This window comes from Anopheles moucheti, unplaced genomic scaffold (genome assembly GCF_943734755.1).
Source record: "Anopheles moucheti unplaced genomic scaffold, idAnoMoucSN_F20_07 scaffold_34_ctg1, whole genome shotgun sequence".
NCBI lineage: Eukaryota > Metazoa > Arthropoda > Insecta > Diptera > Culicidae > Anopheles > Anopheles moucheti.
In genome coordinates, this window is record NW_026453623.1 from 495,939 (window position 1) to 517,218 (window position 21,280).

General features: G+C 44.9%; 1 non-coding gene across 1 annotated transcript; it reads left to right on the forward strand.

Moving 5' to 3' along the window:
- The first annotated feature begins 20,232 nt into the window (after window positions 1–20,232).
- On the forward strand, window positions 20,233–20,396 carry LOC128309242 (U1 spliceosomal RNA). Its single transcript, XR_008288846.1, has one exon. It is a non-coding gene; the product is annotated as a U1 spliceosomal RNA (small nuclear RNA).
- The last annotated feature ends 884 nt before the right edge of the window (window positions 20,397–21,280 follow it).

A 21,280-nucleotide genomic window follows, 5' to 3' on the forward strand; every position in this document is an offset into this window, starting at 1 on the left:
GCTCGCGTTGAGAAGCACACAAAGATCGCGATGTATGCTTTTGTTGGACTCCGGTTGCGGATCGTTGATTTCAACAGAAATGGTCCGCAATAGTCCACACCGCTAACTGCAAATGGTCTCGTCGGTGTCACTCGTGATTCAGGCAAATCAGCTACCGCCTGCTTCACCAATACCGGCTTGTTCTTAAAACAAGTGTGGCATCGATGGTAAACGCTCCTTGCAAGATTTCGACCACCAATCAACCAGAAGCGTTGTCGAATCGTTGCCAACATCAACTGCGGACCAGCATGTAGTAACTTCAGATGATATGCTGATACTAACAGTGAAGATAGGTGATGTGAAGCCGCAAGGATGATGGGGTGCTTAACATCCTTGGAAATGTTCGCATTTCCCAGCCGTCCACCGATGCGTAACATACCTCCTTCATCAAGGTACGGTGACAACCACTTCAGGTTCGATCTTTCACCAACACGTTTCCCTCGTTGCAGGTCGTCCAGCTCTTCCGCGAATGAATCCCGTTGTGCTAGCTGGCACAACCTCAGTTCCGCAATGCGCAGTTCCGTCGCCGTAAGCGAAGGAACAGCATTTTCCAACTCCTTGATAGACGTCGGTTTGTTGCACTTGCTCGCTGATACCTTGCTTGCTCGGCTGCATTCGATGAATCGCAAGCAGTATCCCATTACTCGTCGCAGTTTACTGTATGACGAGAACCGTTCAAAAAGTTTGTCACGGAATTCACACTTCGCTGTGACAATTAGTGACACCTTTGCTCTTTCTTCGATGTCACCGTCATCCTTCATGGGTAGTGGAACCGGTTGTGGCCATTCATCTTCACCGAGAACCAACCAATGTGGTCCATGCCACCACCGATCACACTTCAGCAAATCGTCTGGTTTTAGTCCCCGCGAAATGTCATCTGCCGGGTTATGACACCCTGGAACATGACGCCAGCATGATATCCTCGTTTCCTCCTGAATTTGGGCCACCCTGTTGGCCACAAATGGGTTCCATCGACGGGGAGGAGACTTCAGCCAGTACATTACTGTCATCGAGTCGGTCCAACAGATGGTCATCTGAGATGGCGTTAGCGCTCGACTCACTTTCTGGAACAATTGCGTCGCTAATCGTGCGGCGCACAGCTCCAACCTGCCAATCGAATGGGTGTTTGCCAGAGACACTACCTTTGATATGGCAGCTAATAGCCGCACCGTAGTTGACCCCATGAATTCTGCTCACACATAGCAGCAAGCTCCATATGCAATTTGCGATGCATCGGCAAATACATGCAATTGTAGGCTAACCGTTTCAGACTGGGACACAAACCGAGGCACACGTAATTTGCGTAGCAAATATAGTGTTGAGTGGAAACTTCTCCACTCTTCCTGAAGCTCGCCCGGTAATGCACAATCCCAATCCCAAGCCTTTCCATCATTCCTCAAACTCCATAATCGCTGCAAGAACATCTTAGCCAGGATGATGGTCGGACCCAATAGCCCAAGAGGGTCGAATATACTTGCCGTATACGACAAGACCAGACTTCTCGTTAACACTTCAGCAGGAGGTGGAAGATTTACTTTGAAGCAAAACATATCATTAGCTGGTTCCCAAACCAACCCTAGCGTTGATACTGCTTGGCCGTCCTTCCATTCATGCATCGATTGGATCGCAAGATCCTCTAGTGAGACATCTCGTAGTGCATCAGGAACATTTGACGCCCACTTCTTCAATGCAAAGCCGGCTGAATCCAGCATTTGTGAAATTTGCTTGCGCACTTCGATGGCTTCTGCCAGGTCCGCCGCACCGGTCAATAGATCATCCACATAGAAGTCGTGCAGAACTGGATCAATCGCTTTGGGGTACTGGCCCTTGTGGTCGTGCGCAATCTGTTGCAACGTGCGTGTGGCCAAAAATGGCGCTGAGGCAGTACCGTAGGTAATTGTTTGCAACTCGTACGTTGCTATTGGATCGGTGAATCTTTCTCGGTACCGAATGCGTAGCAGTTTGTGATCACTTTCACAATGATGAACTTGTAGATACATCTTTTCGACATCTGCTACTAGGGCTATGGCGTGCTTTCTGAACCTCAAGCTAATCGTAAACAAATCATCTTGTGCTGTAGGGCCTACGAGCAGCGTATCGTTTAACGAGTATCCAGACGTTGTCTTGCAGGATGCATCGAAGACAACACGTACCTTCGTGGTCGTACTCGTTTCCTTTACCACCGCATGGTGAGGGATATAATAATGCGGAGCACTATCATCTATAGGTTCGGTGAGTTTTCTCATATGTCCTAATGTTTCGTATTTGAACATGAACCTTTTATATTCTACTTCCATTTCAGGATTGTTCAACAATCGTCGTTCAACGGCAACGAGCCGGCGATCGGCTATCGCTCTAGATTGTCCCAATACAATCTTGGAATCGGTCTTATGCGGCAAGCTTACTACGTATCGACCTTGACTATCACGCATTGTAGTAGCCGCATAATGTTTCTCGCATTGGTCCTCTTCTATGGATAACGCGGGACCTTCTAGGATGCTCTCTGTTTCCCAGAAACGTTGCAGCATAGTGTCAAGCGAAGCTTGACTAACGGTGGTGAGGCAGGACCGTTGGCTCGAACCCGATGTGTGGGAACTGTGGCGTGACACTCAGGATCTCACGCGAGCTACCTGCGAGTAGCAAACTAGATAGCGTAAACTATCACCCGATCGTAACGATCCCGTTCGGATAATCCCGAACGGAACAAACTGCACTATCGTGCATCCAATAAAGCAAGACGAAGCTCTCTTCTATTTTCGACTGCAAACCCAACGGACGTAAGTTTTTGATCTTCCGCAACATCCGAAGCTATATTAGTACCCCATAACTGGTGACCCCGAACGCGAAAATCCGAAAAGTGAAGTTTCGATCGTATACAAATTACAATCGTGTAATTTTGTACAAAGTAATTCCGCGTACAATCGTGAACATTTTCGTCGCGTAGTTCGCATAAATCGTAAATTCTTTCGCGTCGCGTGTGCCGCGTTTTTTTTTTTTGCGTAATCTACGAAGAGACGATGACTGATCCCGTACCAGTAGCCGAGATCATGCCGAAGCAAGAAGATACAGAAAGCACAAAATCAGTCGCTAAAATCCGTTTCCCAGATTTCGACCACGAAGACAATGAAACCTGGTTCGTGTGCTTAGAAGCAGCATTCTACGTGAACAGCGTGCTTTCGGATAAGCACAGGTTCAACGCGGTGATAGTAGCACTTGGCACCCGCGCAAAATTTTTTCACCCCGCCATCGCTAAGTGCAACAAGTCTGCCTCGGCCGACCGATACGAAACCCTAAAAAAATCGATCATTGATTTTTATCTGCCGTCGGAAAATCAACGCCTTACAAGTTTGCTCTCCGGCGTTTCGCTAGGCGATCGGAAGCCGAGCGTACTTCTTTCCGAGATGCGCAGAATGGGAGGAGAAGGATGTTCCGATAGCGTCCTGTGTAATATCTGGCTACGCGCATTACCGACCACCGTCCGTTCTATCATCGCTGCCATGCCATCCGCATCGCTTGACGATCAAGCCAACGTAGCCGATAAAATTCTAGAAGCGCCCACCAACGCCGTCTGCACCGTGAGTGGAACCGATGCACCCGCAACCGCCTGCGGTTTAGAAGCCCGCATCGATGCACTCTCTCGTCGCCTAGACGAAGTTTTATCCGTTCGATCAGCTGATCGATACCCGTATGCAGACCGCAACACATACAGAGATTCCCGTTCCAGACAGCGACCTTCACCTAGCCAGCCATGGGGCCAACGAACTGCCAGCACCACGCGTCCACGAACACCATCACGAGGTCCACGCCGTTGGATATGTTGGTTCCACTATCGCCATGGTAACAAGGCTGAGAAATGTGAGAAGGAACACTCCAACGATCCGAATACTAAATGCATTTTTTTTGGAGAACATCTGCCGGTTTACTCCCGAAAAAAGTAGTGCGTTTTTCTCTCCGCGCTGATCCCGATCGTACCATACTCACCAACCCAAGAAAGCCCGCTAGCACCAGCTACAACGCATCCTCTCAGCAACTCGCACGCAGCAGCGGCTCACTTCCACACGCTAGCACCACGCTAAACACCACCAACACCAGCATCAAGCTGAACCCCGGTAAGGCCGAAATCATCGAACGCATCTACGTGAACGATAGCAGAACCAACAGCAGATTCCTGATCGACACCGGCGCTGAGATTTCAGTCATACCACCGTCCTACAAGGATAGAATGAACCCGATGCCAGCCAGAAAACTCTTCGCCGCAAACGGTAGCTCAATCGGTACGTACGGCACTAAAAATCTAACCCTAGATATCGGTCTTAACCAGCCATGCAAGTGGCCGGATGTACCATAGCGGATGTAGACTCACACATTATCGGAGCCGATTTTTTAAAACATTTCGATTTACTGGTAGATATAAAACGCAACAAGCTTATCAAAAACAAACCGGTTATCACTAACATTTTACCAGCCCACGTAGCCGCATGTAGTTCAAACGAGAGTTTTTCACACCTTCTAAAAGAATTTGAAGATATTACCGTTCTCGACAACAAGCGCAAACCGGTCAACACAAACGTTAGGCATCAAATTATTACCACCGGCCCACCTGTCTTCTGTCGCCCTCGTCGTTTGGACCCAGAAAGATTGCGCGAAGCAAAACCGGAATTCGATTTCTTGGTAAAAAATGGTATTTGCAAACCATCTAAGAGCTGTTGGGCAAGCCCTTTGCACCTAAAAAAACCGGACGGGAAGTGGAGACCCTGTGGGGATTACAGAAGCCTAAATGCAATTACCGTGCCTGATCGTTACCCCGTTCCCCACATCCAAGATTTTTCAACGATATTGTTCAACAAAAAAATATTTTCATGTATTGATCTGCAACGTGCATACCACCAAATCCCCGTCGCTCCCGAAGATATACCGAAAACCGCAATTGCAACACCATTCGGGTTATTTGAATTCAATTTCATGACGTTTGGCCTTCGAAACGCGGGTCAAACCTTGCAACGGCACTTGCATTCCATCCTTGGGGAGTTAGATTTCGTTTTTCCGTATGTGGATGATCTATGCGTCGCATCGGAAGACGAAGAACAACACCGGAAACATTTACGAATGGTATTCGAACGCCTACGACAAAACGGACTAACCATTAATCCCGAAAAAAGCCAAATTGGTCGTACAGATGTCGAATTTCTCGGTCATCATATAAGCGCAGGAGGCATTAAACCGAAGCCAAGTAAAGTGCAGGCAATTCTCGACTTCCCGAAACCAGTCGTGGCCAGACAAATGAAACGTTTCCTTGGCACTATAAATTTTTACCGTCGTTTTATACCGCACGCAGCTGAAAGCCAACACATTTTACACGCTATGATAAACGGTAACATTAAAAACGACTCAACGTTACTTATATGGGATGAAAATAGCACGAAAGCTTTCGAAAAATGCAAACACGACCTAGCACACGCAGCATTGTTAGCACATCCTTCGCCAAATGCAAAGCTCGCCTTAGATGTTGATGCTTCCAGTCAAGCTATAGGAGCTGCACTCAACCAACTAACCGCCAAAGGTATCGAACCACTAGCTTTCTTCTCAAAGAAATTAACGCCCGCATTACAGAAGACAAGCACATACGACCGCGAACTGTATGCTATTTACGAATCGATCAAGCACTTCAAGGACCTTTTGGAAGCTCGCGAATTTATAGTGTACACCGATCACAAGCCACTAACTACAGCATTCCACCAAAAACTTGAAAATGCCAACCCCACGCAACAACGAAGACTGCTTTTTATCAGTGAATACACCACCGACATACGACACGTTGCCGGCAAACACAACCTGGTTGCAGACATGCTAAGCCGAATCGATTCCATTAGCGCACAGATCGATTATCACCACATCGACCGCCTCAAAACAGCCATCTATGACGAAAAGCCAGTGATCCTACAGACCGACCCACCCAAAGAGGCTAACGAAGGAACGACCAAACACCCTGATGGAAAGCCTGCCGACCCAATCGATCCTCGAAGACCTGTCCAGCAGACGCGATATGGCAGAAAAATTTATCTTCCTGATAAATTTTAAATGAAGGGGGAAGTGATGTGGCGTGACACTCAGGATCTCACGCGAGCTACCTGCGAGTAGCAAACTAGATAGCGTAAACTATCACCCGATCGTAACGATCCCGTTCGGATAATCCCGAACGGAACAAACTGCACTATCGTGCATCCAATAAAGCAAGACGAAGCTCTCTTCTATTTTCGACTGCAAACCCAACGGACGTAAGTTTTTGATCTTCCGCAACATCCGAAGCTATATTAGTACCCCATAACTGGTGACCCCGAACGCGAAAATCCGAAAAGTGAAGTTTCGATCGTATACAAATTACAACCGTGTAATTTTGTACAAAGTAATTCCGCGTACAATCGTGAACATTTTCGTCGCGTAGTTCGCATAAATCGTAAATTCTTTCGCGTCGCGTGTGCCGCGTTTTTTTTTTTGCGTAATCTACGAAGAGACGATGACTGATCCCGTACCAGTAGCCGAGATCATGCCGAAGCAAGAAGATACAGAAAGCACAAAATCAGTCGCTAAAATCCGTTTCCCAGATTTCGACCACGAAGACATTGAAACCTGGTTCGTGTGCTTAGAAGCAGCATTCTACGTGAACAGCGTGCTTTCGGATAAGCACAGGTTCAACGCGGTGATAGTAGCACTTGGCACCCGCGCAAAATTTTTTCACCCCGCCATCGCTAAGTGCAACAAGTCTGCCTTGGCCGACCGATACGAAACCCTAAAAAAATCGATCATTGATTTTTATCTGCCGTCGGAAAATCAACGCCTTACAAGTTTGCTCTCCGGCGTTTCGCTAGGCGATCGGAAGCCGAGCGTACTTCTTTCCGAGATGCGCAGAATGGGAGGAGAAGGATGTTCCGATAGCGTCCTGTGTAATATCTGGCTACGCGCATTACCGACCACCGTCCGTTCTATCATCGCTGCCATGCCATCCGCATCGCTTGACGATCAAGCCAACGTAGCCGATAAAATTCTAGAAGCGCCCACCAACGCCGTCTGCACCGTGAGTGGAACCGATGCACCCGCAACCGCCTGCGGTTTAGAAGCCCGCATCGATGCACTCTCTCGTCGCCTAGACGAAGTTTTATCCGTTCGATCAGCTGATCGATACCCGTATGCAGACCGCAACACATACAGAGATTCCCGTTCCAGACAGCGACCTTCACCTAGCCAGCCATGGGGCCAACGAACTGCCAGCACCACGCGTCCACGAACACCATCACGAGGTCCACGCCGTTGGATATGTTGGTTCCACTATCGCCATGGTAACAAGGCTGAGAAATGTGAGAAGGAACACTCCAACGATCCGAATACTAAATGCATTTTTTTTGGAGAACATCTGCCGGTTTACTCCCGAAAAAAGTAGTGCGTTTTTCTCTCCGCGCTGATCCCGATCGTACCATACTCACCAACCCAAGAAAGCCCGCTAGCACCAGCTACAACGCATCCTCTCAGCAACTCGCACGCAGCAGCGGCTCACTTCCACACGCTAGCACCACGCTAAACACCACCAACACCAGCATCAAGCTGAACCCCGGTAAGGCCGAAATCATCGAACGCATCTACGTGAACGACAGCAGAACCAACAACAGATTCCTGATCGACACCGGCGCTGAGATTTCAGTCATACCACCGTCCTACAAGGATAGAATGAACCCGATGCCAGCCAGAAAACTCTTCGCCGCAAACGGTAGCTCAATCGGTACGTACGGCACTAAAAATCTAACCCTAGATATCGGTCTTAACCAGCCATGCAAGTGGCCGTTTACCATAGCGGATGTAGACTCACACATTATCGGAGTCGATTTTTTAAAACATTTCGATTTACTGGTAGATATAAAACGCAACAAGCTTATCAAAAACAAACCGGTTATCACTAACATTTTACCAGCCCACGTAGCCGCATGTAGTTCAAACGAGAGTTTTTCACACCTTCTAAAAGAATTTGAAGATATTACCGTTCTCGACAACAAGCGCAAACCGGTCAACACAAACGTTAGGCATCAAATTATTACCACCGGCCCACCTGTCTTCTGTCGCCCTCGTCGTTTGGACCCAGAAAGATTGCGCGAAGCAAAAACGGAATTCGATTTCTTGGTAAAAAATGGTATTTGCAAACCATCTAAGAGCTGTTGGGCAAGCCCTTTGCACCTTGTAAAAAAACCGGACGGGAAGTGGAGACCCTGTGGGGATTACAGAAGCCTAAATGCAATTACCGTGCCTGATCGTTACCCCGTTCCCCACATCCAAGATTTTTCAACGATATTGTTCAACAAAAAAATATTTTCATGTATTGATCTGCAACGTGCATACCACCAAATCCCCGTCGCTCCCGAAGATATACCGAAAACCGCAATTGCAACACCATTCGGGTTATTTGAATTCAATTTCATGACGTTTGGCCTTCGAAACGCGGGTCAAACCTTGCAACGGCACTTGCATTCCATCCTTGGGGAGTTAGATTTCGTTTTTCCGTATGTGGATGATCTATGCGTCGCATCGGAAGACGAAGAACAACACCGGAAACATTTACGAATGGTATTCGAACGCCTACGACAAAACGGACTAACCATTAATCCCGAAAAAAGCCAAATTGGTCGTACAGATGTCGAATTTCTCGGTCATCATATAAGCGCAGAAGGCATTAAACCGAAGCCAAGTAAAGTGCAGGCAATTCTCGACTTCCCGAAACCAGTCGTGGCCAGACAAATGAAACGTTTCCTTGGCACTATAAATTTTTACCGTCGTTTTATACCGCACGCAGCTGAAAGCCAACACATTTTACACGCTATGATAAACGGTAACATTAAAAACGACTCAACGTTACTTATATGGGATGAAAATAGCACGAAAGCTTTCGAAAAATGCAAACACGACCTAGCACACGCAGCATTGTTAGCACATCCTTCGCCAAATGCAAAGCTCGCCTTAGATGTTGATGCTTCCAGTCAAGCTATAGGAGCTGCACTCAACCAACTAACCGCCAAAGGTATCGAACCACTAGCTTTCTTCTCAAAGAAATTAACGCCCGCATTACAGAAGACAAGCACATACGACCGCGAACTGTATGCTATTTACGAATCGATCAAGCACTTCAAGGACCTTTTGGAAGCTCGCGAATTTATAGTGTACACCGATCACAAGCCACTAACTACAGCATTCCACCAAAAACTTGAAAATGCCAACCCCACGCAACAACGAAGACTGCTTTTTATCAGTGAATACACCACCGACATACGACACGTTGCCGGCAAACACAACCTGGTTGCAGACATGCTAAGCCGAATCGATTCCATTAGCGCACAGATCGATTATCACCACATCGACCGCCTCAAAACAGCCATCTATGACGAAAAGCCAGTGATCCTACAGACCGACCCACCCAAAGAGGCTAACGAAGGAACGACCAAACACCCTGATGGAAAGCCTGCCGACCCAATCGATCCTCGAAGACCTGTCCAGCAGACGCGATATGGCAGAAAAATTTATCTTCTTGATAAATTTTAAATGAAGGGGGAAGTGATGTGGCGTGACACTCAGGATCTCACGCGAGCTACCTGCGAGTAGCAAACTAGATAGCGTAAACTATCACCCGATCGTAACGATCCCGTTCGGATAATCCCGAACGGAACAAACTGCACTATCGTGCATCCAATAAAGCAAGACGAAGCTCTCTTCTATTTTCGACTGCAAACCCAACGGACGTAAGTTTTTGATCTTCCGCAACATCCGAAGCTATATTAGTACCCCATAACTGGTGACCCCGAACGCGAAAATCCGAAAAGTGAAGTTTCGATCGTATACAAATTACAACCGTGTAATTTTGTACAAAGTAATTCCGCGTACAATCGTGAACATTTTCGTCGCGTAGTTCGCATAAATCGTAAATTCTTTCGCGTCGCGTGTGCCGCGTTTTTTTTTTTGCGTAATCTACGAAGAGACGATGACTGATCCCGTACCAGTAGCCGAGATCATGCCGAAGCAAGAAGATACAGAAAGCACAAAATCAGTCGCTAAAATCCGTTTCCCAGATTTCGACCACGAAGACAATGAAACCTGGTTCGTGTGCTTAGAAGCAGCATTCTACGTGAACAGCGTGCTTTCGGATAAGCACAGGGTCAACGCGGTGATAGTAGCACTTGGCACCCGCGCAAAATTTTTTCACCTCGCCATCGCTAAGTGCAACAAGTCTGCCTTGGCCGACCGATACGAAACCCTAAAAAAATCGATCATTGATTTTTATCTGCCGTCGGAAAATCAACGCCTTACAAGTTTGCTCTCCGGCGTTTCGCTAGGCGATCGGAAGCCGAGCGTACTTCTTTCCGAGATGCGCAGAATGGGAGGAGAAGGATGTTCCGATAGCGTCCTGTGTAATATCTGGCTACGCGCATTACCGACCACCGTCCGTTCTATCATCGCTGCCATGCCATCCGCATCGCTTGACGATCAAGCCAACGTAGCCGATAAAATTCTGGAAGCGCCCACCAACGCCGTCTGCACCGTGAGTGGAACCGATGCACCCGCAACCGCCTGCGGTTTAGAAGCCCGCATCGATGCACTCTCTCGTCGCCTAGACGAAGTTTTATCCGTTCGATCAGCTGATCGATACCCGTATGCAGACCGCAACACATACAGAGATTCCCGTTCCAGACAGCGACCTTCACCTAGCCAGCCATGGGGCCAACGAACTGCCAGCACCACGCGTCCACGAACACCATCACGAGGTCCACGCCGTTGGATATGTTGGTTCCACTATCGCCATGGTAACAAGGCTGAGAAATGTGAGAAGGAACACTCCAACGATCCGAATACTAAATGCATTTTTTTTGGAGAACATCTGCCGGTTTACTCCCGAAAAAAGTAGTGCGTTTTTCTCTCCGCGCTGATCCCGATCGTACCATACTCACCAACCCAAGAAAGCCCGCTAGCACCAGCTACAACGCATCCTCTCAGCAACTCGCACGCAGCAGCGGCTCACTTCCACACGCTAGCACCACGCTAAACACCACCAACACCAGCATCAAGCTGAACCCCGGTAAGGCCGAAATCATCGAACGCATCTACGTGAACGATAGCAGAACCAACAACAGATTCCTGATCGACACCGGCGCTGAGATTTCAGTCATACCACCGTCCTACAAGGATAGAATGAACCCGATGCCAGCCAGAAAACTCTTCGCCGCAAACGGTAGCTCAATCGGTACGTACGGCACTAAAAATCTAACCCTAGATATCGGTCTTAACCAGCCATGCAAGTGGCCGGATGTACCATAGCGGATGTAGACTCACACATTATCGGAGCCGATTTTTTAAAACATTTCGATTTACTGGTAGATATAAAACGCAACAAGCTTATCAAAAACAAACCGGTTATCACTAACATTTTACCAGCCCACGTAGCCGCATGTAGTTCAAACGAGAGTTTTTCACACCTTCTAAAAGAATTTGAAGATATTACCGTTCTCGACAACAAGCGCAAACCGGTCAACACAAACGTTAGGCATCAAATTATTACCACCGGCCCACCTGTCTTCTGTCGCCCTCGTCGTTTGGACCCAGAAAGATTGCGCGAAGCAAAACCGGAATTCGATTTCTTGGTAAAAAATGGTATTTGCAAACCATCTAAGAGCTGTTGGGCAAGCCCTTTGCACCTTGTAAAAAAACCGGACGGGAAGTGGAGACCCTGTGGGGATTACAGAAGCCTAAATGCAATTACCGTGCCTGATCGTTACCCCGTTCCCCACATCCAAGATTTTTCAACGATATTGTTCAACAAAAAAATATTTTCATGTATTGATCTGCAACGTGCATACCACCAAATCCCCGTCGCTCCCGAAGATATACCGAAAACCGCAATTGCAACACCATTCGGGTTATTTGAATTCAATTTCATGACGTTTGGCCTTCGAAACGCGGGTCAAACCTTGCAACGGCACTTGCATTCCATCCTTGGGGAGTTAGATTTCGTTTTTCCGTATGTGGATGATCTATGCGTCGCATCGGAAGACGAAGAACAACACCGGAAACATTTACGAATGGTATTCGAACGCCTACGACAAAACGGACTAACCATTAATCCCGAAAAAAGCCAAATTGGTCGTACAGATGTCGAATTTCTCGGTCATCATATAAGCGCAGAAGGCATTAAACCGAAGCCAAGTAAAGTGCAGGCAATTCTCGACTTCCCGAAACCAGTCGTGGCCAGACAAATGAAACGTTTCCTTGGCACTATAAATTTTTACCGTCGTTTTATACCGCACGCAGCTGAAAGCCAACACATTTTACACGCTATGATAAACGGTAACATTAAAAACGACTCAACGTTACTTATATGGGATGAAAATAGCACGAAAGCTTTCGAAAAATGCAAACACGACCTAGCACACGCAGCATTGTTAGCACATCCTTCGCCAAATGCAAAGCTCGCCTTAGATGTTGATGCTTCCAGTCAAGCTATAGGAGCTGCACTCAACCAACTAACCGCCAAAGGTATCGAACCACTAGCTTTCTTCTCAAAGAAATTAACGCCCGCATTACAGAAGACAAGCACATACGACCGCGAACTGTATGCTATTTACGAATCGATCAAGCACTTCAAGGACCTTTTGGAAGCTCGCGAATTTATAGTGTACACCGATCACAAGCCACTAACTACAGCATTCCACCAAAAACTTGAAAATGCCAACCCCACGCAACAACGAAGACTGCTTTTTATCAGTGAATACACCACCGACATACGACACGTTGCCGGCAAACACAACCTGGTTGCAGACATGCTAAGCCGAATCGATTCCATTAGCGCACAGATCGATTATCACCACATCGACCGCCTCAAAACAGCCATCTATGACGAAAAGCCAGTGATCCTACAGACCGACCCACCCAAAGAGGCTAACGAAGGAACGACCAAACACCCTGATGGAAAGCCTGCCGACCCAATCGATCCTCGAAGACCTGTCCAGCAGACGCGATATGGCAGAAAAATTTATCTTCCTGATAAATTTTAAATGAAGGGGGAAGTGATGTGGCGTGACACTCAGGATCTCACGCGAGCTACCTGCGAGTAGCAAACTAGATAGCGTAAACTATCACCCGATCGTAACGATCCCGTTCGGATAATCCCGAACGGAACAAACTGCACTATCGTGCATCCAATAAAGCAAGACGAAGCTCTCTTCTATTTTCGACTGCAAACCCAACGGACGTAAGTTTTTGATCTTCCGCAACATCCGAAGCTATATTAGTACCCCATAGAACTATTCCCAGAGACTGTCCAACCGAAGGGCGTCTCTACCAACCATGGTCTGCCTCTACCTAGTGCACGCTTTCTGCCAGTATGCATTTCCCAATATGCGTCACTACCGATGACGATATCTATTCTCCCTGGGATGTGGAATGATGGGTCTGCTAACGAGACAGTCGGAATCTTCCATGATGTTGTGTCGATCGGTGTGATTGGAATCTCAGCAGACGGTGTTTTCAAAATCAGAAATTCCATAGTGGTTGAAAACTGCTCTGACTTCGATTGCACTGCAGCATCGATGGACCCTTTAACTTGTTGTACCGCTTGACCGATACCTATGATCGAAACATTAACTTTCGATCTCGTGGTAAGCAACTTTTGCGCTAAGGATTCCGAGATGAAGTTGCACATCGATCCTGAATCCAAGAGCGCTCGTGCTTCATGCCGAATACCATGGTCATCGACCACCCAAAGCAATGCCGTTTCAAGAAATGACATCTCTTGTTCGGCCTTTGCCGCCATCGACACTTTCGGACGTGTGTTGTCATGTAATAGGCTATGATGTCTGGCGTTGCACGTAATGCAACGATTAAGTGACTTACATGACCTCACTTGGTGGTTTTGGTTCAGGCAGTTGAAGCATAGCCGCTCCTTCGCCACCACTTCTCGCCGATGCTGGACATCTCCTTTCAGAAACTCAGGACAGCTGCGAAGATTGTGCACCTCTTCGCAACCCATCGGGCAAGGTAGCTGCATGCCGTTGGACTGGCCATGCGTCGAGTGCCGTGTTGTCGCTGCATTCACTGCAGTTTTCGGCCTTGCTCCTACTTTATGCTCGCCGCCGGCCACCATTGCCGTATTGGCCTTTATGTCTTCCGTGAATTGCCGAGTTGACCTGAGAATAAGTACACGACTTTGTAAGAACTCGATGAGATCCTTATACTTATCTCGAGGTGCTTGCGACGAATGCTTTTCCCAAGCCAGCATAGTTGAGGGATGCAGCTTGAAGAACATCAAGGTGGTGAGCGGAGCATCCCAACTGTCGACAGGTTCCTTCAGCTTTTCTAAGCCGTCTACATGACGCTTAAACTCGACGACCAAGTGCGCCAATTCTTCCGCAGACTCCGATTTCACCGCTGGGAGATGGTGAATTTTCCGCAGATATTGCCGGACCAGCATACGCGGGTTGTCGTAAGTTTTCAACATTGCGGCCCATGTGCCAGCGTAATTGTCTGCTATCAGCGTGGTGTGCTCGAAGAGCAGCGCGGCTTCCCCCTTCAATGACGACAACAGGTACTGCAGCTTCATGATCGTCGGAATCTCTGCTGACGAATCGATCATCGATACAAATCGATCACGGAAGGAGAGCCACTTCGTTGAATCACCATCGAAGGATGGTAATCCGATTTTCGGGAGCCGTAAACTTGGTCCCGAATGACCTGACGCCCCTACACTCGTGTTCGCAAACAACACTGAAGCATTTAGCGGATTTGCTTCGCATGGTTGCTTCTGAAGCAAGAATCCCTTTATTTTGCGATACACATTATCCATCTCGCACCTTTCTTGCAGGTATGTCTCTAGTGATTCCGTTGACTCATCCAACTCTTCCAGTTTGGAGATTGCATCCATAAAATTGGCATTTTGTTGCTCTAACTGTTCCAAACACACGGGAATTTCATTCACATCACTGTCGGTAAAGTTTAATTTGAACTGCTCAATATTCTTAATCAGCGCTTGAGCTTGGCGCTTTTTTAATTGCGCGGCTTTAATTTTATTTTCCATCTTAACGCACTTCACTAATACTTAGATACGCGTGTAGGGTCGACGATCGTTACAACTTGCTATCTTGCATGCAAGTTGTTCAAATGATGGCGGGAACGACTGTTCGTTAAGATGGTCACGTTTCGCGATGGCGATGTTAAAGGGACGCTACACTTTTCAGAACGCTAAGCCAATGACGCTTTCTCGTTGATGCGGTGCAACAACTCACAATTTTCACGACACGTGAACTAAACGTGCAAAATTGTGGAACAGAAATAAAGTGTCTCTCGCAAACGCGTACGTGATACACGTTTGAACTAATTTCGTGCCTGTGATGCTAGGCGACGACCGTTGTGTTTTATCGAACTCACACAACTATAGCAATGCCAAAAATCACTTATCCCTCAATTCACGTAGTGAAGTTGAAAATATCACAATCAGCTGGTTACTTTCACCCGATCCGGTTCGAAGGACCAAAAAATGTATAATTTTGCACTAGCGGCGAAAGTGGTTCTAATTTGTGATAATGTGAAAGTGATGTTACTCGTTTGGCTTTCCCTTTGCTACTGTTTATTCAATTGTCCCTTAAGTTCATTTTACAATTCATGTGTTCATGCAACTTAATTCTACCATAGTTCATATGCCTAACATGTTGCGTCCTGTTTACATATATAGCTCCTAGAGTTGTCAAGTGCGAACAGATATAAACAAAACAAAACAATTACTTGACATATTTACAATTTAGTTAAACCCTAGAAATCCAACAAATACAATATTCGAAGGAGAAAATCATTTTTTAGACTGGGCCGCAAAATGGTGAAATCATTTCTTCCATATACCTTTTTGCGGACAACACAGGGAGAATATCCATTTTTGATAGATAGTGGGTCGAACATTAACCTAATATCGCCGAAACTTGCTTATGCTTACAAGCATTCTAAGCCTTATGAATATTCGACTCTTAGCATAAAAAGTGCTACAGGCAAATTCAACGCTACTTCGGCCATAGACATTGCATTTTTTCACCCTAAATCTAGCATAAATTTTCAATTCATTGTGCATGATTTTCATCCATTCTTCTTTGGAATCATAGGTACATATATTTTAAAAACACTTGAAGCTCAATTACGTTTCAAGAATAATGTTCTTACAATAAACACAGACAATGGAATGCCGTTTACAATACCTTTACAAATATATCAGGCTGTTAAAGAAAATCATCTTATTGATTTTCGGGTAGATCATCTAGACCCGTCACAAAAGAGTATGTTAACGGAAGTATTGAACAAAAATAATAATGTTTTTCATAAACCAAATCTTGCCCTGACATGCACCACCAACGTAGAGTGTATAATAAATACCTTAGACGATATACCTGTGCATCAGAAAGTGTACCCTTACCCCGCAGCATATGCAGCCGAGGTAAATGAACAAATCAAAACCCTCCTAGAGACAGGTATAATAAGACCATCCAGATCGGCTTGGACTTCTCCAGTCTGGATAGTACCAAAAAAAAAACGATGCATCAGGTCAAAAAAAGTTTAGGATGGTAATCGATTATATGAAATTGAACGAGGAAACAATTAGCGACAGGTACCCAATGCCCGAAATAACGTACGTGTAAGATCAATTGAAAGGACAACAATATTTTTCATCTCTAGATCTTGCTTCTGGTTTTCATCAAATCAAAATGAAACCCGAAGATATTGAAAAAACCGCGTTCTCTATAAATCACGGAAAATACGAATTCTTGAGAATGCCATTTGGATTAAAAAAACGCTCCAGCTATTTTGCAACGAGCTATAGATGATGTCCTAAGAGATCATATAGGGAAAATATGCTACATATATATGGACGATGTAATTGTTTTTGGAAAATCATTGGAAGAACATCTTAAAAATCTTAACACAGTGCTCAGAACGCTAGACACTGCTAATCTGAAAGTGCAAATTGACAAATCTGAATTTCTGCATAGAGAAATAGAATTCCTGGGTCATGTAGTTTCATGCGATGGAATAAAACCTAACATGAAAAAAATAGAAGCCATAAAAATGTTTCCTATCCCAAGAACTATAAAGGAATTGCGATCATTTTTAGGATTAATGGGTTACTACAGGCGATTTATTAAAGATTTTGCAAAAATAGCAAAGCCATTAACGACTGCATTACGAGGTGAAGCAAATCCGGCCTCCAATAGAAAAACAATATTATCATCAGAACAAGTCAAATGCTTTGACAAAATGAAGAATCTTCTATCGTCTTCAGATATTTTAATATATCCTGATTACAGTAAACCGTTTATATTGACAACAGACGCTTCCGACTTCGCCATTGGAGCGGTACTCTGACAAGGAGAGTTGGGTAAAGATAAACCGATTCACTTTGGTTCCCGATCATTATCAAAAACCGAGGAGTCATATTCTGTACCCGAAAAAGAAATGTAAGCGATAATTTGGGCATTAAAAACCTTCCGAAATTATCTGTATGGTGCAAAGTTTAAAATCTTAACTGATCATCAACCACTCACATTTACGCTTTCTCAAAAAAACACTAACGCTAAACTAAAACGATGGAAATCATATTTAGAAGAACACGATTATGAAATTATATATAAACCCGGAAAAACTAATGTAGTAGCAGATGCTCTGAGTCGAGTGGTATATTCCATGACTGCGACACGACACTCTGCAAACGAAAGCGATAATTTCTTTATTCCATCAACCGAAGCTCCTTTGAATGCCTTTAGGCATCAAATCATTTTAGAAGAAGGAGACGACAATGTTTGCTCTTCGCAACCTTTCCCAAACTTTGAACGGAAACTAGTCACGATCTCGGATACTAGTGATAGAAACTTGCTACATGTTTTAAAAACACATTTTAATCATGCAAAATTAAATGGCTTATTCATAAGTATGGGAAATATATAGGAAGTATACAGGCAAAATTATGGAAGACAAAACATGCTGAAAACTCATTTTACCCGAACGTTACTACAATATGTAGAAAATTAAAACGACCCGCAGGATATCAAAAGTAGAGAACATGATAGAGCACATAGAGGATACGAAGAAAACAAAGCACAAATTCTTAAACGGTACTATTTCCCACAAATGTCTGCCCGACAAACCTTCGTACATCAGGTACTCCAGGCCACCATCAAACAAGCAGCGAAACAATGAATCATTAACCCTTCCATCCTGCTTCCTCATATTGTGAAATAGAAATAGTTTATTATATATAAGGACGAAATTTAGAAATATATTCACTCTCAGTTCAGCTCTGAAACAACAACGTTACTCTGTCCGAGGAATCCGAATCCAACCCCAACCCCCGTGTTTGTTAACTGGCGCCCGAATAGGGACCCGGATACTGCATTTCGTGGACATCTCTCCCGAAGGAAGCCTAGGACCCGTAGTAGGACAACACCAAAAAGGATCTTCCGAAGCATCAAGCAGCCTCGCAGGACGGAGCATGAGCATCATCGTATTATTTTCGATGTTACTGTGAGTCATTATAATTTTAAGAAGTGATAATAGGGAATTACTGTCCATCTAGATCAAAGAAAGTGACGAAAGTGAAAATTCAATCAAGGAAACGTGTTAATTGAGCCTTTTGAGTGTTTATGGAGGATTATAATTTTGATAGAAAACAGAAAAGACAAGAAGTGTACACAAGAAACAGAATGGCTACCGAAAGTACAAGTGCCACAATGACATACGAAGAGTATATCCAAGTGGGTAAAGTCCCAGATTACGTTAGGGAGTTACCTACATTTGAAGGGAAAGCTGGTGACTTAATGAAATGGATAATGGAAGTAGAAAATGTACTACAAATGTACGCTAGACTCCCAAGGGATTCTACAGCTTACCATGTATTAGAGGGAACCATACGAAGAAAGATTGAGGGTGAAGCATCAGATGTTTTAAATACTAATTGTGTTACCGGAGGTTGATCACAAATCAAATCAATCCTATTTCTTTATTATAAGGATAAACGGGAATTGAAAACGCTTGATCACGAACTAAGTGGGATCAGCAAAAAACCAAGTGAAAGTGTGAGCAGTTACTTTAGTGAAGCAGTGCAGTGAACGATCCACAGAACTCGATCATTACTCAAGTGTACACTGACCCGAAATATGCCATAAATGGGGAAGCTCATGTATCCTTTTTCAGAGAAAAAGCTTTGGATTGCTTCATAAGAGGATTGGATACCCCTCTTTGGTTTTTGCTTAAGAATAACAATCCCCCTAATTTGAATGCAGCATATAATTATTGCTTAGAATATTGTAACATGAATATGAGATCAGCGCCATTTAAATCTGAACCTCGCACTAATTATGTTCCTAAACCACGAGATCTTTACGTAACACCTCCTAGAGGGACTAGTTATCATACCGCAAACCATCAAGGACCACCACTTCCGCCCAGAAACTTTTCGTACCAATGGCAAAATCCCCCACAAAGAAATAATTATCGATCAGGTCAATATAGTCACCCTAGAAATTTCTCTTCTCAAGGATATGAACATCCCGCAGGTCAACATAGCCAACCAAAAAATTATTTTTCTGGAAGAAATCCAGCTGAGCAAGCTAAGATTAATCATTCAGTGCCTATGGAAGTTGATCCATCTGTACGATCAAACGCCCTCAACTACGCTAATCGAAACTATGATCATAAGAGAGCTAGACCTTTCTCGGCACAGTATAGGCAAACATATCCGGTACATGCTCCACTGGATTATGTGGCAGCAGCACCGCCGTTAAACGAAACAGAAACTAGAAGGAACTTTAGCTCATAAAGCGAACCATCCAATACTGTTGGATTTCTAGGGTTTAACTAAATTGTAAATATGTCAAGTAATTGTTTTGTTTTGTTTATATCTGTTCGCACTTGACAACTCTAGGAGCTATATATGTAAACAGGACGCAACATGTTAGGCATATGAACTATGGTAGAATTAAGTTGCATGAACACATGAATTGTAAAATGAACTTAAGGGACAATTGAATAAACAGTAGCAAAGGGAAAGCCAAACGAGTAACATCACTTTCACATTATCACAAATTAGAACCACTTTCGCCGCTAGTGCAAAATTATACATTTTTTGGTCCTTCGAACCGGATACTTACCTGGCATAAAGGTTACCGTGATCACGAAGGCGGTTCCCCCAGGGCGAGGCTCTTCCATTGCACTTCGGTTGGGTTGACCCCTGCGATTATCCCTCATGTGTATAACTCGTATGCGCAATTTTTGGTAGCCGGGAAGTGCGTCCGCGCACATCCCGATTTTGATCTAATACAACAGCTTCAAGAATACTAACTGGAATATGATTGTTCCGACGCGAACACGATTTCTAAGCATGTGGAAGACGTGCGATCGAACTGTTTCCAAAAAATTAATAATTTTGCACTAGCGGCGAAAGTGGTTCTAATTTGTGATAATGTGAAAGTGATGTTACTCGTTTGGCTTTCCCTTTGCTACTGTTTATTCAATTGTTCCTTAAGTTCATTTTACAATTCATGTGTTCATGCAACTTAATTCTACCATAGTTCATATGCCTAACATGTTGCGTCCTGTTTACATATATAGCTCCTAGAGTTGTCAAGTGCGAACAGATATAAACAAAACAAAACAATTACTTGACATATTTACAATTTAGTTAAACCCTAGAAATCCAACATTCCGGCCACCAAAAGAGAATTCTTTTAACCTAGTACTAATTATAAATTTCAATTCTTGTAACTATTTAATTCCTGTAGCTGGTTAATTCCTGTAACTAATTTCTGTTGTTTACTACACTGATCAGCAGTGTTAACATTGCATCTGTCAGTCGTGACAATGATCGTACCGCTATTCTAACACGTGGTTTGGTTGTGAGCAGACTGATCCTCTATATGATTTGGCAATAGCGCAAGTCTGTTCACTGCTCTAACGATTTCCTTTCCTGACCCAGTGCGTAAGGTTACTACTCTGACTACGCCGTCTTTACCTGGGTGCAGTGCTATAATTCGCCCTTTCGGCCACACACTAGGTGGCACGTTATCCTCCTTTACAATCACTAAACGGTTCACTTCTAACTGTACCGGTGACGCGTTAGAGTGTTTGGCTCTAGCCTGGAGTTGCTGTAAGTACTCTGGGTACCATCGTGCCCAAATCGATTGTACATGTT